Source organism: Argiope bruennichi, chromosome 8 (genome assembly GCF_947563725.1).
Source record: "Argiope bruennichi chromosome 8, qqArgBrue1.1, whole genome shotgun sequence".
In the NCBI taxonomy this organism is placed as follows: domain Eukaryota; kingdom Metazoa; phylum Arthropoda; class Arachnida; order Araneae; family Araneidae; genus Argiope; species Argiope bruennichi.
The window spans coordinates 21,272,171-21,298,806 of record NC_079158.1 but is presented as its reverse complement, the minus strand read 5'-3'; the positions used below and the strand labels follow the sequence as shown (position 1 = coordinate 21,298,806).

At 31.5% G+C, this 26,636-nt stretch overlaps 1 protein-coding gene across 1 annotated transcript in view; it reads left to right on the top strand.

Moving 5' to 3' along the window:
- Window positions 1–1,147: 1,147 nt before the first annotated feature.
- LOC129981195 (CD151 antigen-like) overlaps window positions 1,148–26,636 on the top strand; it is a 141,080-nt gene continuing 115,591 nt past the window's right edge. The window contains exon 1 of the mRNA XM_056091932.1: window positions 1,148–1,297. The gene's annotated coding sequence lies outside the window, so the exon portion shown is untranslated. The remainder of the gene's footprint in view (window positions 1,298–26,636) is intronic.

Sequence of the window (26,636 nt, the reverse complement as noted above, 5' to 3'; positions counted from 1 at the left end):
AAAAATAAAAAAATAATCTAAAATAAATCTTTAAGAGGGCAATGGACTCTAGTAGACATTTTTGAAAATTATTCCTTTTGAGTTATGAAATTTTTTACATATTTGTATTAAAATATAAATACATAAAATATCTTTAAAATGAAACATATTATTTTCAAAATTAAAAAAAATATATTATGTTTTAAAATTACAAAATATTATAGGTAGCATAATTTTTTAATTTTTTTTTTGTATTATTTTCCCTTATTATCCGATATAAATGTATTTAGAGCAAAAACTGATAATGATTTTGTTAATGCCAATTAAAAGTTACTTTTTTAGAAATATTTTTATGCACGCGCACTAAATTTTCGTAATAATTTAATTTTCCCTCAATAAAAATTTATTTTTAATTAACTAAAACAATTCAAAAAATAGAAAGTATCTCAGTTTTTAAAAATATTTAATTGAAATTCTCTTTATCAATTTTATGTGATTTCGTTAAATATTAAGACACGTGGAATATTAAACATTTTTTTAAATATTGTTTTATAACATCATTATAAAACATTTTTAATTAAATAATATTTTTAATAAAATAATTAAAGAATATTTTTAATAAAATAATTATAAATATAAAATTATTTTTATAATATTTATTATTATCATAAATAAAAAATTAATTAATTAAAAGCTAAAAATTTAAATCCAAATAAAATATCATTCTGAGAAATAGTCATTAAAATATATTTAGTCCCCCTAAGATCTTCAAATGTTCATTTTATTGAGCAGTATATTACTTATGTTATTTTAGTTGAATATAAGTGAATATATTGGGGATGAAAAAAACAATAAAAAGATAATTTCATATCTGAATATATATGATCATAGATTATAATATTTCTATCCCTTAATATGTTACAGAATATGCTGAAAGTTGCAGTTTTGTGCCAAATTTTGGTTTTAATCAAATGGGGGGGGGGATATGCGTCTAAAATGCACTTATAATGTTTTGGTGCTTGAATAATAACATTTGGCGATTGATTGCCAAAAATATAGCCAAAATTCGCACTCTAATAGGCTTTTTTATAACTATTGTTCGCCAATGGTATGCTGTTAAGAATACACTAGCATACCAATTCAAAACTACACAACAAAGTTTCAGGGTGACCATTCCTGCTGGTTATTTTTAGTGTTTAATTCTATAACTACGCACTTCTAGAAGGAATAAATGAAAATATTCAGAAGGAAGAGAAAACTTTTTCGGATAATATATCCGAATATTCGCTCGAAAGCGAACAAAATCCAACTTAATCTGGTAAGTGCATTATAATCTATAAAGAGTCTGAAGATTACAAATGCATATTATTGTTAATCTAAAATTTCAAATTGGTATATTATAAATGAACATTTAAAATTCTGCCTTTGAATTAAATTTCTACGATAGATACACATTTTCAAAGTTTTTTTTTTTTTTTTAAATTTGGACCGACAACTGAATTGTTGTTTCTTTACTTATCAAAAATTTCATATCATTATAAATCAGATTCTATAAAGAAACTTTTCAAGATCATTTTACATTGTATAAAATAAGTTATTCAAAATCTGACTTAAAAAGACAACTTTATAGTTTGTTCAACGCTCTTCAGAATCAGAATCAAACTGCAGAACCATAAAAAAAAAAAGAATTTATTTAATTATCTATTACATTTTGTTTATTTTATAAAAGTCTGTTGTTACCAAACGAAGCTTTAATTTCATAGAGGAAAATGACTGAAAGAGATGATTTGAGAGAAACATAGATTGATTTGTGCAAAAGTTTCTGTCTGAGATTAATTCTGAATTTTTTGAGACAGAAGTTGAAAGTCTATTAAAATTTTTTTAGTTATTTAGTTCAATATTGGATGCAAGTTCTTTGTCTTAATTCTTTTACTTTATTGTCAATGTTTATTGATTTATATTGAATGTTATCTATACGTTTCATTTCTTATTTTCGACATTCATTTAATCAAATTTTCTTCGACTCGGTATAAGTAAGAATTTCAGTAATTTATTTCAGCACTGTTTTCATTAAAACAGGTTTTAAAAATTCTGCATAAAAACAAATTATTCAATGTATATTCATAATCATTGCACATATGCGTTATGTGTTCTATATTATTGTTTGCATTTTAAACAAACAAATAAATTTCAAAATAAAGCGAGATATTCGGTTAAGATTTTTTTTGTGTGTGATCTTAATGGAATGGTCGGAAGGGGAAGAAGCAAACGCTAAATTTTGATTCCAGTACATTAATGAAATCGAAGCAATGTTCAAGGCCATTTTCCTCCAGACTACAGATAAATCGGCTTACAAGCACAGCTGGTTAAATATAGAACGCCGCAAACCACTTTTGGGTTGACAATTATAGATAAATATTTAAATGTTGCAAATATTCTCATGAAAATTTCCTTTCGAAATTTCCGGATCATATTAACCGCAGAATCATTTGCATTCTGGGCAGCATCGAAATATACGTAAGAATGAATTTATTGCTGAAAATGAACCATCTACCCGCAGAAAAGTAACAAGATGTATAATTATACACACTTCAATGTAAGGATTGCAACGATTGTCTTGTAGTTAGCTGAAATGTAATCATTGATTTGTGTTCATTCTTAAAATTTAATAGTCAAAGTAGGCAACTGCCTATAGACAGACAATATCTGAAGACCCCGAAATCTCTCTATATTTTTTTGTAACCTTTTCTAGGTGTATTAATTTGATATTTTCATTTACTTCATAAAATCCGTCCACTCTGATTCAATTAAAATTAAGTGTCGCTTAAGTGTTAGAAAATTATTATAATTAACTATCTGATATAGGGTTTTATTATACTGTTTAACCCTTTACACTCGGACGGTGCATCATTTTGACATTTTATTTGTTTATTTTTTAATTTTAATTGTTCAAACACCTAGAATAGTAAAAATATGACGAAAATAATTCGGAAAATAATAAATGAAAACAATTATATATAGATTTATCATTCGGAGCAATGAACAAATCCTTGTCTTAAGTGAATAAATTTCATCGAATTACTTTTCTGAGTGCAAAGAGTTAAAAATCTCTAAAAAAAAAATACATTGCTTTATTTTTAAAAAAGTCCGATTCTATAGTTAATAATTATTTTTTGTTAAATTAAATTAAACTGAATAATGACTTCTTACCTCATGCCAGAATTCGAATATGTATATTTCCCTTAACGTTGCTTTTAAATTTGAATTTCTAATTTTTTATATGGGAAATAATAAAATCAACTATCGCTGAAGTAAGCCGTAGTTAAATGTTTTGACAGTTTATCAGAATTTACTCCATATACCTGTTTATATAGAGAACTAAAATTAATAAAAAGATCTGGCGTAGGAAGTTAGAAAGTAGAAAAATGGACCCCACAAGACTTTAATTATCCACGATTTCAGAAAGAGGATTTCATCTGGCCTTGTGTAAGGTTTTAATAATAGTCCAGTTGAATTGTAGTTTCACATGAAAAAATATGTAACGGCAATTTCGTAGTGTTGAATGTTGTGACAATAAATTTGTTTTTAACATTTTGTCAATTGTTAAGTATGTACTTTCCGATGATTGTTATATTCGGGAACAATACTATTTACGGTTTTTCGAGGACTAATCGCCATAAAATAATTTTTCTTTTTTAAATTTAATTTCCGACCAATAAATGTTTTAAAAATCCACCGATATAATGCTACCTGAAGTCGTAGAACACTTTTAAAATAAAATATTCTTTCGGTTCCAGAATTTGGAGAGATATAGACACTTTTCGGCGAATCTATTTTTCTTCCCAACAAAGCTGAATTTTCGAAAAAGTAATTCAAATGCAGATACGAAGTTTTAACATATTTAATACCTTTTTAATAATACATATTTAAATATTGCAAAAATTTATTTACTTTAAATGAAGAACAAAAACAACAACAAAAAAGGCCGAAAATATTCTTTCAAATTTTGACTTTAAAAAAATTAATCTCACATAATTAAGCTGTCTTAACGTTTGACGACTGCTTTTATAGATGTTTTTTTAAATTCCATTCAATTTTCTTTTTAGATTAACAGTTTTACATACATTTAAACGCGAAACAATTGACAATTACAATACTACTGACGTATAATTTTCAAATTCTTTCTTTTCCCTCACCTGTCCGATACTTGGGAGCAAACATAATACACTATTTTGGGTAACCAATGCAACAATTTAAACCTAATAAAAATGTGATTATATATATTTTTTCTATATTTCGATACTTGTCATGACAAGTTTGTTGGACTAATAATCATTATTAAACAAAATGTAAATGGCGAGTCAGACATGTAGGTGTAAAAGGGGTTAAATAGATTCTCTCAAAATGCAATTGATCTTTAGTATTTTTTGATTCCTCATATCGAAATTCTTAAAGGAATTGAATTAAAAAGTATTCTATCGAGAAAAACAGATTAAAAATAAGCTGAAAGAATAAACATTTCCATTTCAAATAAGAAAATGGCAAAATTCGGGGAAATTTTTATTAAGAAAATTCTTTAGGGCATCATTTATATGAAAATATAAAGCGATGTAAAATGACAATCGAAATATGTTTTTTCAATTTTAATCCATTCTTTCACTCGAAATTTGAAGTAAATTTATTAGTTAGTAAAGACTAAGTTTAGTTTGACGTCTATCCCGGTTAAACTGCGATACCTAATTTCTTTTATATACTGACAGAGATTTATGTAGATGCGACTGCATGCATTTACATGTATTATTTCGTCATTTCCAGATTAAAATGTATTAAGAGAATATAATTTTTTTAAAAAATATGTCATCAGTCAACAATGGCTAACGTAGTCTGAACGAAAATTATACTGTCCTTAAAGTGATTGATTGGAAAGTCAATCATTAGTGGCTGACGAAGTACGAACAGAAAGTTAAGTATAATTTACTAGCGTTTGACATAGGTTTAATGTGTTAATCAAGCGTTTAGCTTTCTGCTGTGATTTCGCACTTTATTGCTAAAAGAACAAGTAAGCTTAGCTTACAAATTATAGAATATTCACATTCATGTTAAATCTGCATTCTTTTAAAAGAAATAAATTCATATATAACTAAACATTAATGAAATCTGGTGGGAGTGTTCTCCTTTCAACTTTCTCTACAATATCACAATATGGCAGGTTATGAACTTGGTAATATAGAGGTCTAAAACATGCATATTTGAGAAAATGCCGAGTTCGAATATTTTAACGATTACAATATTTTCTCTTTCGTATATGATAAAGTGCGTTGACACGAGGCCGACTATTGCGTGCAATAGAAGGTCACGCCTACCTCAAAAACGTCAAGTGACTCCAATGGGAAAATGGCAAATGGTTGTCTCATTGGGACAACTAGCTTGTTGATTAAAAAAAAAGTATAAGTAATCAAGAGGCTCGTCTGATTATCTGATTAAAACTTTGGTTCTTGCATTTTTGATAAAAACAAATTTATGCGGAAATGGTTCAAAATAGAAATATGAACAATATACCATTCTCTTGCACTTGAAGCCGAATTCAAAAACATTTCTGTATGAAATGGTAATGAAACCGTCAAGTAGCTTTGTTTATTCTAGTTTCCAGTAGTTTTAAGAGTAGCTTTAGTTATACTGATTCTATATAAAATCGCAACGAAGCCTTTGAGCAGTTTTATTTATACTGATATTAGAACAATATCATTTTAAGTAGAAGGTTTAACGAAAGAGGTTGAATCAATAGAAATTTGTGATAAATCTTTTATTAGCATTCACTTCAGTTCTGTCTTTATTAAAGAAGATTCGAGCCTCCAATACAAGCATCGTAGTATCATAATGTGTTATACTTGATTTATCTACCTTATTTTAGTTACTCTTGTTTGCGTCAAATCTTGTGTGAATATTTTTTTACGCTGTTGAGGAGGGTGTGAGTCATTGTGGGTAGCTCACCTCTAGCGAGATTTCTTCCCTGGCGAAAATAGAAATGAACAATCTTTCGAAAACCCCTTCCAACCACTTATGGTATTTCTCAAAAAATCCGGGTGGGTCCTTACATCTTAGACCCAGATCCCACCAAAATGCTTTCCTGCGCTTCTTGAGTGGCCACATTAGAGCCCTCACTTTTCGGCAGGGTCAAAAAATATATCCTGAGTGCCATTGGTGTTCAGCAGACATGGCCTCCCCGCCCATATTTTGGTTTGTTTGGGTTTTAACAAAGACGAAGTTCTCCGCGACCCTCAACTGTTTTTAGACTTTTTAGACGTTTTCGGATTCATGGGGATTGTCTAGACTTGCTGGACAGTTCCGTGATTAGTAACAACAACATTTTTTACATTGGGCTTTTACATTCTAGTCTAGATCAAGTTAATAAAAACGAAAACAAAAACTATTTTAAAATTGGAGATATATAAAGAATATTTTTAGAAAAATAATCGTAATGTAAACAATGTGGGTGAAAAAAATTGGTTTGCATATCATTATAACGATAAAAAATATTATTACAAATTATGTTTGAAGTTGATTTGAAATAATTTATTAAAATAAAATTTCTCAAAAAAACTATCACTGAAAAGTTAATCGCTTGGATTTTAAAGTGGCGCAAAAGTGGTCAATATCGTTTTTCGATTGATTAAAAAAAACAATCAAAATTTTGATTCATTTTTAATAAATAAAAAAATATTTAGTCTTGAAAAACTATTTTTTATGGAGCACCTACTATCTAAGAAGTAACTGTGCCAAATTTGTAGTTCCAAATTCAACATTCACGACGACTATTCATCATGCAATTCACAGAAATTAAATTGCTCGATGCAAGACTGTGATATGAAAGTAAAAACATCAAAATGTATCCATCAAAAGATCTTAAACAAAATTTTTTGTCATATACTTAATGCCCTCCCTTTTCAAATACTTAATGCCAAAAAAAAAAAAATTGTTCAACAATGCTTGTAAGTAATACATGCTTCACTTTAATATGGTATTTTTTAATTTTTTTTTCTAAGATTATTTTATTTTTATAAAGTTAAAAATTTCAAGTAATGTCATTTTTTTATTAGAGAAATTAACGAATCAGTAATAATCTTTAACTACGTTATCGCCGTTTCCTTACAAATGGTTTCATTTATCATTTTTTTTTACCGGGTTTATGACGAAAAACTTGTTAAATAATAGAAAAAAAATATAATTACTGTTTTGTCAGAAGCAGATATAAGAATATATTTTATTTTTTTAACAAACTATTTTTTAAAGAAATAAGATTTTATTTTCGTTCTTCAAATAATAATAATAATAATAATAATAATAATAAATAATGTTTAGTAACAGGATTATTGGAATGAATTTCTTAGAATCTTTTCCTGAGCTAGGTAAACAAAAGCGACGAAAGTTCTGGAAAATGTCATAGAACCTAGAATAAGATCGTCATTCCGTTACCAGTTCTCAATACCAATCGCATAATACATTGTATTCATATAGACTTTCGACATTTTACTTTACCGTTTTCTAATACCAAATCGTGAGTAAATTTAATTTCGAAGCACATTATTATGTTAATGCGTTTCAAATCTTGTTAACAAAAGTTTATTTTTAAAGTAATGAATTATTATTTTTTTCTTCTTTTCAATACCCGGAAAACAGAAGAAAAATTGACGAGTAAATTAAAATCTTGACATTTTTATCGAAAAATAAATCAAGCAAAGCACTTTTAATTTCGTAACAGATGAATGTTTCTATTTTGTGCTATCAGATTTATACCCGATTATTTGTGTTATGGATAAACTTTGATGCAAAAAAGATTTTTATATAAAATAATAAGAATTAACCAATTTTTCATTGTTCATTTGATGGTAATCGATTCATTTTCGGATTGGTTGGTGATATTTTTATAATATGAAAACATTTTGATTTATTATGAAGATAAAGTTTATAAACATTTGTGTCATAATAATAATTTGAGAAAAAGTTTCATAAATTTCTAAAAGCGACATAAATATTTTCCTAATTGAGTCATTTACATGAAAGAGCATTCATTCGTCAAAGCAAATTAACTCTCTTATCATTCTGAGAATCCACTCTATTGTGAAATTCATTGCCATCAATCCTTCATTGTCAAGCATATCATTAAAGGGAGGAAAACAAAAGACGAAAAGGATGTGTTAGCCGCTTTTGGCTGTAAAATTCAAAGAAGGTGAAAAAAAAGAAAAAAAAAGCAGTTGCACTTTTTGTGTGCTGCAGATCTTACTATGGATTTGATCAGAGGGGAAAAGACGTATCCGCCGCTCAGAGAGTTAATAGCATTTCTTCCCAACCGTAAATCTTTTTAGTACGTTAAGTGGTAAAACAAACAAACAATAAAAAAATTCAAATTCATTTTATAATCTTTTAACGGTTTCTGATGCAAGAATGAATCACTCGTTAGAAGGTCCCAGGACTGTGCCGGCATAACCGACCTTAAGTCGACCTGTGCCGGCTTGCTATTGCTTGAAATAAAGCCGTCTTATCTAATGAGTTAATTAGGTTGTAGTCTAAAGACACTATTCATCCAATGACGTCAGGCCGCGGTGACCTGGTTGTAAGGTCTCGGCTTCGGTACTCGAGGATTTTCGGTTCGAGACCCGATTCCACCGAAGAACCGTCGTGTAAGAGGATCTGATGCACGTTAAATCCGTCGGGGCGAAACGTCCTTCCACTGGTGGGGTGCGGAAGTTTGGAGAGGGGGTGCCAGCTCAGGTTCGTCCTCGTCATTTGATCGCGGTTCAAAATTACAAGGTCAGTCCCAAAGTAGCCTTCATGGGGCTTTAAAATGGGACGTTAATATAATTAAAATAAAAAAAAAACCATCCTAATGTTTGTCCAATGATGTCTAAAAATTTATAATACTGATTTTATTTATGCAAAAAATTTAAAAATGCAAAAATCAATTAGAGATGCTCTAATATCTCAAATGCTCATTATATTATTATACGGAAGCAAAATAACAAGAAATATCCAAAATAGGAGGTACCATTTAATTAGGAAGAATAGTATATCAAGGAGTTAAAAATAAAATATGATAAGGACTTGCAATAGATAAGGCTGTTGTATAAATATTACATAAACATGTATGTCAGTTAAAAAAATATTAATACCATAACAAGCAGAGAGAAAGCCCTAAATTGAACCCATAATAAAAATTCTGTACATTCAAGGCCCATTTTGCCAAATTAACTTTTGGATTGAGTAACCTATCGTTCTGTCAGAACCATAATGAAGAATTTGAACATCAATATTCCAATCAAATTGGAATACTGTCTGCCTAAAAATAATTGATATACCCCTCTCCCCCTAATAAAAGGTATAAGCTTTTTGATTAATGCTTTTAAATTTACAAATCGATGCACTTTAAATAAAATCAGTTTATACTAATTGAACATTTATGAGGTATATATTATTGTGTAACAGTAAGACTTTCCTGTCCAGCTACGACGAATTCTCGCGTTTCACAACGGCCCGTTCTGTTAATTTGTCAGTTCATGTAGTGTAGATGTGGCCAAATGCCCGTCGGCATAAATAAAGACCAAGCGCCATATTCTAGGCTATAGATTTAATTACAATTGAATTACATTATGTACAGGGGTTAACATTTTGAGAATGTATAGCTTTGGTGGGTCAAGAATCATTTCTAATACATCAACAAACACTACTGGACATGGCGTCCCTTACTGCTCTCTCTGCTTCTTCACACCTCCGGTCAATGCTTTCCGGGGGCGACCTTGGAACCCGGGATACAAAATTTGGCTGAATATCGCCAAGTGGATGAGAGAACCATGGCCGATCCTTACTGTAATTGAAATTCATTCGCAACTCATAAATAGCGCTATTGCATTAAAATTGTCATTTTGCACTTTGCAAACTGTAGTACAACTTTTGCTTATATTTATATAGCTCTGCATATGCGATTAAATGAAATCTAATGCACGACTATGATAATGCTTGTTAGCTTGCAGCTGCCTGGTCGATCATTGATAATGTAGGTAGAACGCTTTATCCTTTTGAGCTAAATGGGTTGTATCTCGGGGGTTTCATTCATTTAAAGGATAAAAATTAATATTCTGATTTTAATTTTGGTCCTAAGAATTAATTTAAAATATAGAAAACTTTTAGAAATATTGGCATGTAACCAGAAGCTGGGAAAAATATCTTTAAAGCCAGTTATAGGAACATATAATCATTATAGATAGGCAAAATGTTACCAGGAGTTTATTATTGTAAGAATAAGAATAATAATAAAAGCGATTTGATGAAGGAGCGTCAAAGAATACACAATTTAATGGAGATTTAGGTTTTCGAATTAGTATTTTTCTCAAATTATAAATTCTGAAATTGTTATTGAGTTGTCTCCGTATTAATAATTTTATATTTTTATTTTATTTTTTATATTCTTTTAGTAAAATATGTGTGTAGGAAGAAAAAAAAAAAAAAAAGGTTGCATATGACTATTTATGTTTTAAGTATATATTTATAATCAATACAGAAAGCAGAATAATTCGAAATAAGCTAACTGCTTTAATTAAGAATATTTAGTTGATATTGAAAATAAGTTGGCCAAGAAATAATTACATTTTAAGCACATAAGCTTTATTTACAAGACAGGAAAGTTGTCAAAAGCTAAACATGTTTTAAAAATAATAATTGAGTCAAAAACAGAAGCTGCATATAAGAACAACATTACAAATATATATCTAAATACTGCTTGTAGAATTTGATATGGTGTAAGATCATTTTTAGAACAATCTAAATACTGCTTGTAGAATTTGATATGATGTAAGATCATTTTTAGAACAATCTAAATACTGCTTGTAGAATTTGATATGGTGTAAGATCATTTTTAGAACAATCTAAATGTTTTATTCGTAAAATCTGATGCATCGGAAAACACAGATCAGATTTAAATTATGGATCCATTTTTCTTTAATAAATGCCTTCAAATATTTATTAATTAAATTCAGAATATTTGCATCAAACAAATAATCATTTATGGAATCATTTAAAGAATCGAATCATTTATGGATCATATTATCTAAATAAGCAGTATCTGTTTACTTGAATAATATCTTTCTTATATTTTAAATGCATATTTTTTGCGTTAGTTAAATAAGTTGAAATAATTTTAAACAAAATTCATTTTGTTGATATTTAAAACAATATAAATAAACATATATAAATTGTATTATTATACTATATAGGTATTTATAATAGAAATACATTTTAAAAAGACAGCTATTAAGTGAGTCATGTATACAATAACGGTTAACGGAAGATGATTTGTTGAGTCCTGTTTTGAGGAAACGCAAACTGAAAAAAAAAATATCCTTTCTCCCACCTTGTTTATTTTATTAGCAAATAAAATAAATGAAGGGTGAATGTTGTTGAAATTCCTGGTTATAGTTCTGTTCTGACGAGGCGCCAAATTAATCTAGCAGAAGGCGCTCAAATTCGTTATGACCTTGCTTGTATGCATAATATTTTTGTCTTTATTTTCATATGCACTACTAGAGCCACCTATATGTGTAAAGGATTACTTTCAAGAGATTTTACATGAATCCTTTCGACGAATGCAATCAAGCTCTACAACAGGAGCTTTAAAATATAATCTGATAATTTTCTTTTATCCGTCTAATCTATAAGTGATTTTATAGGAAAGAATAAAAACCATGGCAAGGTGTCGGCTTTTAGATCTGTGAATCACGAATTTATATTTAGATTGAAGGCGGAAATTCGTCGTGTATATAGATCTGGCGTACGTTAAATTTTCTGCTGAGGGTCAAATGTCCTCACGGTGGTGAGAAGAAAGTTTGGCGAGTCAAGGCTAGCTTTCTTTGTTTGATCATAGCCCAAAATGTCTGTTTCCCAGTCGTGTCTATGTAGACCGAAATCGCATGTTAATGTAATTAAAATTAATTATAATCTAAGAGCGAACAATTTTTCGTGTGATGTATATTATTTATAGCGTTTATAACATAAAATAATTTTTCATTTAATCCCAATTAAGGATATTAAATGTTATCTAGGCACATCAGCAATGGTTATCTGAAAATAATTAAGGGGCCTCGGCTTTGGAACAGGAGAGTTTCAGGAGAGATTCGAATCCACAGAAGAACCGTTGTGTAAGCGGGTCTGGTGCACATTAGATCTGTCGTAGTCCACTGTTAGAAGAGGAGGGTACCGGCTCAAGTGTCGGCCTCGTCATCATCAGTGTTGCTTTAAAAGGGGACATTAATATAATTGAACTGAAAATAATTAAAGACCCCGATTAGCAGGTCTCAATTTCAGAGCTTGGATATTCCTTATTCGAAACTTAATTCCATTGAAGAAACCGTAGGGTAGTTGGGGCTGTTATACGTTAAATCCATTGGGGGGTCAAATATTCTTCTATTGGTGTGGCGCAAGTGTTTGGAGAAGGTGTAGATTCAAGTGTATGATGATTCAAAATGACGAAGTCCATTCAAAATTACATTTTTATAGCTTCAAATGGGTCGTAAATAAAATAAAACTGTTCTGAAAAGCGATTAATAAATATTTAATGAATTCATGTGTTTTTGACCTTGTGACTAATATTTAGCATTTCGTTTAGCAGTATGGCATTGAAACAAGATCGTTTTTTCTATATACAATAATATTATATTCTAAATTAATTGATCCATTTCTGAAGCTTATTTTACAGTAAGGATTTTTGGTAGATTCCTATAGGAAGACTACCTATTTCAATGGTTCTCATGACAGGACTTTCGAAAAATTTCTTCCGTTCTCTACCGATTTTGGTCCCTAGAATCCAAAACCACCTTTCGTTCAGAATTTTATGTAATATGCGTATAAGCTTTGCCCATGTTGCTTCGAGAACAGGATAACTAGAGTAATTTTATTTGGATTTTAACTGGCTTGGAATATGTTGTTACAAATGTAAAAATCTCGGACGAGTTCATAAATGGCCCCTCTAGTTCAAAAGGAATTGAAATGGTGGTGGTGGTGGTGGGGAGTAAAATTTTCATCTCCCTATAACTTTCTTAATATTGAAGATAGGAAAATAAATCCAATTAACCAAATTAGTGCCTCATTAAGAAGAACAACTTTTGTATTTAAAGTTTTTCCAAAACTGCAATATCTTAGAAGAAAGGGACATAAAATTGATTTTCACGCCCTAATTTTGACTGTTTCTAACATCAACAATTTATGTTACCAGATAGTAACTCAGATGTAAAGGAATCTACCCTTGCCTTCCAGCTTGCCGAGAGGATTTTTTAAAAAATTATTATATTTTGAAAATGACAAATAACTTTTTCTAAAACCCACAATCTCAAATCTGTATTTTTCAGTCTAGAACTATACTTGATAAGATATTTCGAATCAATTCACTGTTCCTCTCTTCGCTTTCGACTGACTTCAGTCATTTTTGCATTTGTCGTGTGACGTCAATGGAAGGCAGATTTTTTTTCCCATTCATTTATGCATTTATTCTGACTGATGATGGTTGAAAACAATCACTGTGATGCTGCTGCCACTATTCTAAGTCAAGTTTTTCCTGAAATTCACTGCCAACTCTTTATGCTTTTTTTTTTATCGTCTGCCATGGTAAGGACTAGTATTTCGAATTTTAATAATCATGCTGATAGGAAGTAATCCCTTTTTCAAGATATTTATAGACGACGCTGATTGTCACGTGTTTTTATCTCGGAATGTTTTCCCTTTTGATCTGTTTGAAAGCAATATTATGCAAATGTCAATCAAACGTACTCTTGAGTTCAATGGTTCTAGTTTTGTCGATCAATTAGCTCATTTTTTTTATACTTATCAATTTTTTTTCCTTTTAGTATCGTGAATATTAGTAATGAATTTTCCTTTAAATAGCTGTTCAGTTCTGATCTGGGATTTCAGCATGATTTGTCTCGCAATTCATAACTAGTTGGAACTAGTTTAACTATACTAAACTTGGAAACATATAGGGCATATTATTTGTGATTTATTTCGACATACTAAACTAGTTAGTATGTCGAAATTTTTTTTTTTTTTTTTTTACTTTTTTTTTTTTTTTTTTTTTTAACAAAGCGAACATCGCAATTCTCGGGCTAGGCAAGGTCGACATAGCCTTTCATCCCTTCAGGGGGTCGATAAATCGAAGACCAACCATGCTTGGGAACTAAACACTGGAGTTCCACGTTAGGCTAACCACCTGACTGGGACATATGCCTTGCACCCCAGGGCCCTCGTCAAGAAAGCAGATATGGCCCCTGTAGGCTTTGGCCCGGTTAGGTGATGGGCTGTCGAGCCACTGAGTTTAGTTAGAGCATCGCAGCTCATTTCAAATGACTTACGGTTTTTCACCAAATCAGTTGGTCATTCTTTTAATGTAAATCAAAAATGGTTTATTCATATTTAGAAACATTTATATAAACATTAATACAGTTATTTAAATATAAAAGTGTAAATTGGTTTTTCTGCCCAAATTATAGCTTATATTTTTAATAAGATAAATAAAATATGACATGATATAAAGGTGAATACATTGCAATAATTTTATAAATGATTTATGTTGTGCTTTTATAATTTATGTAATGCTAACCCATTGCATTCGGATGTTTCCTGTCGGGCATCATTCAAGGCGTTACATCATCTTGACGTTTTATTTATTTTTTAAAATTTTGATTGTTAAAAATACTTAGTGTAGTAAGCAGATGCAGATTAATTTTTCTTGGAAATTTAATTTAAAACAACTATATATAATATTTCAGAGAAATAAATAAGCCCTTTTATTAAATGAATAATTATGCATCGAATTTCTTTTCCGAATGCAAAGGGTATAATACTGTATAAGCTTTCAAAATCTGTAATGGCATGATTATCTCAAACCTTTTATTCAACTTAAGTAACATGGTGTGGGTGTTGCAATCCATTTGCTTTATAACGATGGATTTTCGACTTCATATTTTCATGCCAATACAGTGACGTCTAGAAATATGCATAGGATATTAATTCAATTTGATCTGAAGAATGACCTGAATAAGCATTTAATGCAGTCAGCCCCTAAAGTACTATACAACATTTAAAGGTAAATTCTAAGTACATCATAAGTATTAATTTGGATATTTTACAAGCCAGTAAAATGCTTATTAAAAATCTAGTATAATAATTTTGTAAAAGAAGCATTACTAAAAGTTTCTTGTAAGTCTGCCTTGTTGGGTCTTTTAGAACACAGTGTTCGCATGAGGCCATCTGCGGGCAATAGAAGAATACGTTACTTCAGGAAGATTATGCGACCCCAATGAGACAATGGCAAATAATTGTCTCATCGGGGCAACTATTTGCTAGTCCCATGGGGATCTTGTGATCTTTTTTGAAGTAGGCGTGTTTTTCTGCCTGCAATAGTTGGTCTCATATAAACGCTGCATAACCATCAGTGGGTCCTACGTCACCCACTATTTGTTTGCAAGCTTTGGAAATACTGTTCTAATTTATTCTATGAATGAACCTATTCGTCGAGTTCTTGATGGTGTTGACGAAACACTGGTGATCTATCTGTGGATATCTCTTCCAATTTGCTATCCCGGTACTTTTCAAATCTGAGTGAGCTAATGATATGGATACTTATTTCCATCTGCGCTCCGAATCGGTAACTGGAGAAGTTTGCTCGCCTGTTTTGATGAAATAAGTTGAAATTCGAATAAAATCAGATCGGTGTTTTTTCAGCTTTGATTTTTTTAACGATTTTATCAGCGATGAATGAGAGAATGTCAAACAGTGATTCATTTCTGCGGAATATTTCCATCTGACAAGTTCATTCTTTTAAAATGTAGGCAGACTTCGTGTGATCGAAGAGAACAATGCCAGGTGTCTCTGCTGAATGGAAAATTTGTTTGGTGCAATGGAGGAATGATTTGATTGATGAACGATGTTCAGTTTTTAATTAAGACTGCTAAGAACGGAATTCGTAGTTTACATCTATATGTAGTATGTGAAACCCCTTCTCATAGTTCGACCTTTTACTCTGAATAATTATTAAAAGATTTAATTTCAGAAGACAGGTTTAATATCTATTGTTCTCATTTAGAGCTCGGACCTTGGATGATAATGCATCTCGAATCTTTGAAACTCAGACCTCGTAAAAACTCACCCATTCTTATCTTAGTTTAGGAAAAGAAAAAACGATCTTTTAATGTTTAATAATGTAATTTTTATTAGCAAATAATAAACATGTATCAAGATAAATAATAAAGTTTTTAAAAAAAGAAAAAAAAAAACATTTTATGAAAACGGCAGTATACTGAATTTTTTACTTTCTCGTGTACGTAGTATAGAGAAAGTATAGCAATTGTCAAAACATACTCGAGATTTTGTCAAATTTCCACGTTTTTTTGTGTAAAGACTGTTTGGTATGTGTAAAGACCATATCTTTACACGAAATTTGCAGATTTCTATCAAATTTTGAGCAAAATTCATTCCGAGAAAGTCTGTCTGTACGGCTGTTTAAATATAAGTTAACACGATAACTACAAAGCGAAGAGAGCTGGATAGCTGATATTCATACACAGATTTAACATCTATAATGTAGCCGCTTATTAAAATTTGTGCCAAATCCAACTAAGGATTAAATGCCTGTTGGTCTGTACTTTTGTTAACATGTAAACGCGATACCTCGAAGATGCAATGATTTAAATAATTAAATTTAGTATGGGATTCTGTGTTGGTTGGGAAAAACGCATTTTAAACAGAAATTCGGTTTTCGTATACTATTAACTAATAATCAAATAAAGGGAGCTTAACAAAGAAATTTTTTCCATCCATTAATAAAAGACTGTCATGCCATCATTTTTATACTAATTACAAAATAACCCAATTTCTCACTGGTCGTGGAACTTTAAAAGTTATTCGTTGTTTCTTATGGCACTTGCCATGAACAAGCCCGCTGTCACGAAGACAGCGATTTTAAGCCGGTGAGGGAGCGTCTCTTGTTTAATTTCAGTAGCGCCAACTAGGGCCAAGAATACGACTTTGCTACTCCCGCATCACTCATTCGCTTGCACAACCCCTTTTTACAGGAGGGCACATTCAGACATCTCACAGATAGAACAACGGAAGAACAACCATACCCAAACCGGGACTCGACCCAGGGCGCCCAGATCACGGGGAAGACGCGCTACCCCTATGCCAGGACGCCGGCTAAAAAAATTATAAAGTTATTTGTACAAATTTAATTTGTTTCCGTCATCTTCCTGCAATTCTAATATTGGTGGCGAGGAAAATGTTGACCATGTGCTCCTTCCATATTCTAAGTTTGTCAAAGAAAGACAGATCCTAGGACTGGCTCTCAAGGACATTAATATAAATTGACCTTCAGATTTTCACCAACTTATTTCCACCAGAAGTGCTTTTGAAAATTTCTGTAAATTTATTGTTGACATCTGTAATCCTTCATGACTGTTAAATTTTCTTCTTTTTCTTTATGTAATGTGTTCGATACTTACTTCTGTAAGCCCCGTATGATACTTTGTGGTGCACGGGGGATTTATAAATGTTCAATAAAAAAAAAATTAACTCCACACCAGGAATTAATCGGAAAATAACTCGCCAAGGAACACATGATGATTCAGTAAAAATGCTGAATACACGCCAAAGGGTAATATTTCGTGACTATTGTACGCCAATGTTATGCAAGGCGTTTACTGGAATAACATATTTATTAATGAGCACGCGAGAAAGTTTTGGGGAGACTATCCCCTCTTATTTAAGATTTGAACTTTCTTTGTTGATGATTGCAGTCAATTTTAACGAATTAAAATGAGCGCAATCATTCACACTCAGCAGCGCGAAAATCAAATGAAAATGTCGGAAAGCAATGAAATGTTGTTCCAAATGAAGAGATTCTTAAGTGATCTTTAGATGAATCCTTTACTTTTGAGAAAGTCCATTTTGGATAGAGGTCACAATTAGGTTAGTGAAATATTAAAGTGATTAATATGATTGAAAAAAGAAAGTGAAACAAAAACATTTATAATTCAGAGATGAATGGATTCAAACCTATATAGTGGTTGCAGATTGAGCATAATTGCTTGCGTTTTTAATATACAGTTTACTAATAATTTCGAATTTACAACTGAGAATGAAAAATAGGTAGTTAACTTCAGTTTGAAATAAATCTGACACTTTGCATGCAGTGTCAGTCATTGGTGAACCACGTCAGTCAGTATTGAATGACAATATAATTTTTTTCTCGCCTCTGTTACCCATTATTGATTGACGTTATACATTTAAAAAATTTCATTCTGTGAATAAATTTTAATGTGGAGTTTACAAATAACACACCTAAATGCATGATGTTTTTGACACCTGGTGTTTAGTTTTATAGTTACATTATGTAACATTTCTAATATTTGTGTAAATAATAGAAATAATGAAATTTATTCTTATTTATGATGTCAAATCACTTATTGCAATTTAAATACTGCCCTTAAATCATAAATAAGGGGGGTACTCAAGTGGTGTTTTTCAATATTATATAATTCAGTTTACTATTCTAGGATTGAAGTTAAAAAATTATCAATTTGTGAAAAATTCCTCCTTTTTAACTTCCTTCAAAAACAATTGAAAGTCAGTTCACTGTAGTGTCAATAACAGTAGTATAGGTTGTCATCTTTTGGACTATTTGTCAAAAACATATCATTTTCTGGATTAAATCGTGTTTGTTTCTGCAAATAGAATTGAATCCTTTGTTGTCTACATCGCGACATTGTTGCGATCGCAGCAACTGCTGCGCGCATCGCATATGTTTCTCATATTGCAATCGAAGCGTCTGCTTCTCACATCGAAATAAATGTGTCGACCGTGTTTTAGTTTCCGCACACTTTACTTCCAAAACATTGGATGATTCTGACTAACCCCACGTATTTATATCTTATTATTACAATGTATGCTATTTTTTTCTATGAAATCTGTGTGTTAGTATCGTTTCTGTTTATATAATCTTGTTTTAATAAAATATTTTATTGATTTGAAACTCTTTATACAAACGAAAAAAGAAATATTGCGTTTTCAGTTAAAAACAAAGTTCTTTTCACATTGTCTTTTCATAAAAGCTGTTTTTATCCCCTCTGAACCTTCAGAAGCAGGAAAGGCATGATTGCACGTGAAATTATTTATCTTGCTTTTATTTTTATGGTAAGGCGTCAGAGCACTCGAAAGATATCCATTCATATATCCTCTTTAGATTTTGATATCATGTTAGTTCTAAAGATTATTTATTAGTGTATAGCATAAATGATTCATCTATTTTGGAAGCAAATTTATTAAGTAAGTGTTTATATTCTTTTTTGAAATATTCTGAATAATATTAATCTTTTATATGAATATATTTCAAAGCATACGAATACAAAATTCGATAGTATTCTGAAGCAGACTTTTTTTAAATGAATCTTTAAAAATGTTTACTGAATCAAGAAGGTCAGTCATTTTCATAAACATACCTTTTCTCATATTATGGCACATTCTTTAAAGAAGTATATTGTTACGAATCTGTGATGCGGCTTCCCATCATAGTGGGTTCCATAAGAAGTCCCAGAGCTTGGCGACTTTGGCGCCAAAATAGATTATATCCAAAACATCGAGAATTTTCTCAATCCGTCCAGTAGGAACTGAGTTACGCCTCGAACGTTCCTGATTGGTTGAGAGGCTTCTACCCCGCCTCCTGAGACCTATAAAAGGAGCAGCCTGCAGCTGCCGGGTGGTCGTGAATTGAGTCGTAGTCGGAAGCGACAAAGAGAGTGGTGGACCAATAGAGTCGAAGAGTAGTCGGAATCGACGGTAAAAAACTGGCGTTCCAGAGGTAAGCGGAGCAGCGACAGAGTGAAGCTAGTGCTGAACTAAGCTGTACGCTACTGTCTGCAGTAGGGACTTGTATATGCTGCTGTGTATGCTGTTGTTGCTGCACGTCTCGGCTGAAGATAATCGTCTTCTGTGCTGTATATAGTTGTCGTCTTTGTGCTGTCCTGTGTGTCTTCGTGTAAATAAACGTCGTTGTTTTATTTTCTACTGCCGCCTGGTGATTGAGCGTTCTTCACACCATATTACTTCCACTATCCAAACGAACCCAGGAAATTTCGTAACAATATTTTTTAATTTCACCATAGACTTTTTTTGAAGCTTTAGAACATATTTTCTGGATATACATCAGAACCATTCTCTTAAATATAAGATTAACCACGCCTTCGTGTAATTGTGCCAAATCCAAAGAATTGCATTGCGTAATTTTGTCAATGTGCTGGGAAAGCAGTGAGCCGGGAATGGATTTGTATTTCAACAGCATATCCCAAACCAAAATATCACTCAGGAGTCGAATGGTATTTTCGCTAAGATCTTGATATCTCGACACCAAACTCATATCCAAAAGCTGATTATGATCAATGATAAATCCTTCAATCAAAATTTGAAATTGAGATTCATTTCCAGCTCGGATCTCTCTTGTGATCGAGCATAAAGTTTGGAGATAGAAATTGGAATTCTGAAATTAATGTTAGGTTTATTGGATCTCCTCTCTCCAAACAGAAAAGTTTCCGATAATTTCTGGTATCTACATAGCTTGTCAAAGTCAGGTTTTTCTCTGAAATCTTCCATAAACTCCTCGGGAAGTTTTTGACATTGAGATAAGATAGAAAAGTCCAATTCATTTTGCAATGATCTCATAACCTCCTTTGCGAGAATTGTGTTTTCTGAAAACTCAACTCAACTCAACTCAATCGAAATCGTTTCTCCCCATCGTTATAGAGTTCGTAAGGCTTTGTGTCTAGTAGTGCACTGAGAAAACTACCGTTTCAAGTTTTCTTTTATAGCATGGTATTGTAAGTTTTTATTTTTTATATTTTTTATGACATCAGAGATTTAATTTATTCATTTGGCTCATAGGTTTGCATTTTTGGAAATAGTGCGATAAATGACTACATGGGTGTAGTTTCAGTTTTTACTGCACAAAGCGTTTCACAACCATTTCGTTTTTCTGTTTATTTTGAAAGCTTAGTGAATTCAGCGATATTATATATAGAAAATATAAACAGAACTGTTAGACATTAAGGCGAATTCTGACTTGCGTTTGAGTAATAGAATTCTCACATCTACACCATTCGGTAGCAACAGCGGTTGACTTGCAATATCCATATGGAGAGGGCCTATTAAATCTAGTGCTTTCGATTCTGTTTGCTCTTTGAAGCCTAAATTAGCTGAATTTTGGCCCATCGTACTAAATTCACCTGAAGTATCTTTTAGAATATTGCAGAGGTTAGCATTATTTCTTGAGCAGATTTTGAGGAAAATAATAAAGCATCCAAAAAGGCATGATAAGAAAAATTCACTTGGTTAAAAACTTGACGATTGTTTAAAAATACGCTTAATTCTGAGAAGAGAGTGTTTAGATTTATTGGGGCAACGTGATTTGTGTGCGCACGATTTCCACCATTTTTCTTGACGACTTTAATTCGCAAATGTAAGATTGTATGTGCTAAATCGAGATACTGATCTCCATTTCCACTAATAAAAAAATTCTATAGGGGAACTGTCGGATACCGAAGCAACATGTTGAATCTCTTTGAAAGCCGATGAATCGATTGCAAATTGAACAGGAGAGTTCGAAAATAAATCCAGATCATTTTTTAGATATACAGTGTTTTACATCATGAAAAAATGTCCTCTATTTCTTTTCGCTTTTTACTAGGTCGAGTTTTACTTGGTCGACTGTGTTTTTTTCACTGAGCGTTTTCTTTTTATACCCTTTCCATGCTGAAATTTTTGAAAGAAATCGTCTTTATTGCGACTTGAGGTTTCTCTTAATCGATGTCGAGCAAAATCTTTGAACGATGCGCCCTCTGTTAGAACATTCTTACCGGTTCTCAGTAACCGTTCGCCTAAATATTTTCCCTCCTCTTATTGCTACAGGAGTTATGAAACATCGCAAATCACCAAATATTCCATAACCACGTTGATAGGGCACTCTAGTGAAATTTGTTGGAGACGATAGTATTTCTCACAATTTCTAGTGTCCAACTGCATTTTGTGTAATCCTGGAGATGTATGAAAAGTCCGTAGAAAAAGCTGCTAATTTATAGGTTTGCGTCGAAACAAAAGTATGGAATACGTTTTTCCACCATTTATTGCTATATCAGTAGCAAAGTTTGTTTTCAGTTCCATTTGGATTGTTTCTATAAATGTTTTTCGCACTGGCAAGTATCAAGGTCTATCATAGTATTTTACTATTTGATCTTCTTTCTCGTTAATGCAAGGGATGATTCGTAGGAGAGGAGCGAAGGAGTCTCCTACGTGATGTGATTTCACTAGATCGCTATAAATAAACATTTGTTATTCCACCACTTATGTCTAGTGAATACTTGGATTCGTATTTCCCGCTTTTAAACGAAGTCTTAACAAATCTCAGCAATTCCGCTAGAGCTTTTGCGAATAACTTCATAATAGTTAGGGACGTGAAGCTTAGTTTTCGAGTTTTCTAAGAGCGATAGTTGGATATCAAATGAGTTGAGTAAATTCTAGTTATTCCTGGCTAAATAACTAAATCTTTCGAATGTTTAATAGATTTCACAAACGAAGGATATTCTCGAATGATCACTTTAAAAGAATCGCTACTGTTCATATGAGCTAAATAATCAACTCTCAGTTTCTGCGTTTGCTTAATAACAGTACTCTCTTGGAGGCTCAGTTTGCGTAGCAGTGAAGATCCTGAAGACTTTTCTATATGCACTTCGACATATTTCGATAAAATGATGGAAACCTCTAATTTATGTCGATCGTATTCAAATTTTATGAGCTCGTACATATTTCTTACTGCTAGATGCCTGTTTAAGATTTCAAACAAAACTCTAGGCTTGTGTATAGTCATCCTTCCCAACATTGCAGACATTTCTATTTCGAGAACGCTTTTAGGAGTCGAATCAATTATTTTCACCACTATTTCTACAGGAGATTGTTGAGATATGCGAAATGGATAAATCCTCGAAGCGCTCAAAATTGTCTTCGTTAGGCAAATGTAGCATATATAACAATTTCGATTCTTTCACAACATGCAGTTCCACTCCTTCTCGAATGTGGGCTGCGACCGTTGCAGCATGTGAATCGTATTTAAACTTTATTTTAGTTTCATCAATCGTCTCTACGATTTTTCTATTCAGAGTAAACCAAAATGCATCAGCGCTCTCTGACTTGTAAGTGATTTTTATTTCCTGTTCAAACTTGACCATAACGACAACCTCTTCTTTATCGTACAGTATCGTATAGAAATTATTATGATCTGCAGTCATATTAAACCAGTTGTGAGGAATCGATATTTCAGATAATGCCACTTCCCATTCACCATTTAAGATTATTGGAGCTGATAATTTCGTTCTGTAAGATGATTGTGCATTTGAGGGGAAATAATTCATATTTGGATCACTTGGTAAAGTGATGTAGAATTCTTTTACGTCATCCATTCTGCTTTTATCCAAGAATTGAAACGTTTATCAAGTCCTTTCCCCTTGACGAAATGCTCTTTTTTTTCCGGTGCCTCTGCTTTTCAAATGTTTTTCAATTCTCAAAAAATTACTAGCTGTTTTTATTACTTTCTGCAATTTCTGCTTATAAAATCGCCCTTTCACTAATTCGTTTCTCTAGTCTTGCAGAATGTAAGTAGGTGCGTTTGAAGGAAATCTTTTTTGTATACTAAAAACCTCATCAGACCAATTTGGTAAAAATCTTCTACGGAACGTTTCTGTAATTTTAAAAATTCTAACCTAATCTCCTATTTTAAACTTATATTGAACTTCGCGTTTTCGTAAACAAGTTAAATGGGCTGTGAAATATTTGATACTCCTATATATTTTTTTGTCGAAAGAAAAAAAATAATTTATATGCATAATATAAAATGTTTAAAATCATTTTTTGATTTGAATAATTTTATTTCCTAATTACAATATTAAGCAAACAAAAATTATGAGAATTATATCAAAAAAGGCTTTGTTTTCAGAAATGTATGTTTCATAATACAAATTACCAGTTTGCAGCTCTGCAAGTGTTATTTAGATTGTTTTTCTTAATTTTTGGAATTATATTTATTCCAAAAATTGCTTTTTACGAAAAAAAAATGGCGTCACCTATCCAAGTGCTCATGATCTCGATGTTGTTGAAGAATTTGTTGAAAAGACTGAAATTTCCGGGATCAGCAAATTTCTTTGTTTTAACTACATATTTGAAAAGTGACAGAATTTTAGCAATCATGAGACACAATTTGAATTTTTTTGAGAGATTATTTTCAATTGTTAGCTATCTCTTCCCTGTATCAGATGGGACACGCTGTCGTTTCCCACTCTTTCATCTAATAATACATTCAACATCTAAAATTAATTCTGATAATAGCCTACTTGTCAGATGACTGATAGAAATGTCGTTTTGCAATTTATCTCGCATGTTTGTACCTAAGTAATAATATTTTTAATGCAAATGAGCACTGCAGACAGTTAATGGAGTTGATTGCAATCTGATCTTTGATTATTTTAGAATCTTTTCTTTAAAGCCGTTCCACTTCCTAATACGAATACTATTTTTACTTTCTTGTGAACGTAGTGTAGAGTTAGTATAATAATCCTCAAAAAGTTCGAACTCGAAAGTTTGACGAATCCCCACGTTTTAGACTTCACTGAGTTCGAAAAACGCATTTTTGGAAACTGTCTGTCTGTCTCTCTGTAACAAAGATGACTCAAAAACAATTTGCGCTAGAAGGATGAAATTTAGTATACAGTCTTTACACTAAATTTGCAGATTTCTATCCAATTTTAATCAAAATCCTTTTCGAGGAAGTGGATTGTTTGCCATGTTGTTTGAATATGATTACACAGGACAACAACAAAACGAAGAGAGCTTGACACATAAGATTCGGTGCACAGATTCATCATCTATAGTGTAGGCACCTGCCAAATCCATCCTCCTGTTTGTCCGTCCGTACTTTAAGAAACGAGTGAAGTGATAATTCAAAAATGAACTATTTTAAATGTATCCATTTTTCTATTTGATTTTGTGACTGCAAGCGCAGTTTTGGTCAAATTTTTCCCCCCAATAATTTGAGAAAAACGTGTCTAAAACAAAAATTCGAATTTTGGATAGTATTAAGGCATGTCTGGAATTAATTGCCAAAAAAAAGACTCGCTAAGGAGGACACTTCAGATTCAGTAAAAATGCTAAATTCAAGCCAAAACTTAATATTTCGTAATTATTATATGCCAAGGTCGTGCGAGGCGTTCTTTGGCGTGGCAAGTTAGAGAATACGCGAGAAAGTTTTGGGAAGACCATTTCCGCTGGTTTATTTCGTTTTAGAAATGGTTTGAGGATATTAAGGATTAAAAAATGCTAGGTCACTTCACATACTGAAGGACCTTCTCCTCGGTGGAAAATGCAGTCTGATTTTTATTGGAGATCATTTTACATTTTTTTCCAGTCAAATACATCAGATTCAGAAATATTTTTATAATTTAAGGTAACGCTATTACGATTGATCTTGTACTGTTCGTCCTTGAATTTTGAAACCCCCCGCTATGATTGTGCATGCTTCAGGATGTCTTTATTTAGTCAAAATAGGGGTGAGAGGAAAGATGAAGGAGGAGATGTTTCCATTTAACGATGAGGTGAATTCGGATTTAGAAGACGCGAAAACTGCAGGTGATATTGTAGCAAAAAATACAAATTCCCAGTAAAATATTTTAGAGTAATTTTTATTTATTGTGAAGTTAGTTAAATTGTGAAGAATAAATGGAAGATTTTGTTTTCAAAATGTAATATTTCGTTTGTTTTTTTTACAAAATAATTTTTTCAGATTAAAACCCTTTCTTATTTGTTATTGAATTTTTTACAACATTTTAAGATTAAAGTCATAGATAATCTCAGACACATTCAATGATATTATACAAACTATAAAATATTTTTGCCATTTGAACTAGCCATATAAGTAATCAATATGCAATTTTGAGTTACAATAGAATAGTGCTATACAGATATACATGGGGGAAAAAATAGAGCGAAAAAGTATCTAATAGGTCGGAAATCAAGTTCAAAGAATGAAGACGAACTCCGGAAAAGCTCTGATCTTTCCGCATCTCACCCTTTATCGAGGTAGTATCGTTGACGAACAATGTTAGTCTCGGGATACTGAAACGAAGAGTATACATTGACGTCTCCATATCTGATAGTCATGTCTGTTCTGCTATTTGTTTCCCCAGATTTCACTCACCGAGAAATTAAATCTCTATATATCCCATGTGCTTTGGGTGCGTACATGAGCTATTTGTTCTCAATTCAGGATTCTTAAAAAATTACTGAGCTGAATTTAAAAAAAAAAGATGATTGCTTATTCTAAAAATATTAAATCTAGCTTTCATCCTTTGATAATGAAATGCTTTGAGCTTCATCGGGCACTAACTATTAAAATCAATTTTTCTCAGTACAAGTATATGTTGGAATTTCACGAAATATGAGAGCATACTAAGTCGCAAAATGTTTCAGTATAATAACTGGAGAATTATTTGTTCCTCTTATAAAAATGATTTACAAGCCATTTAAATTAGATCAAT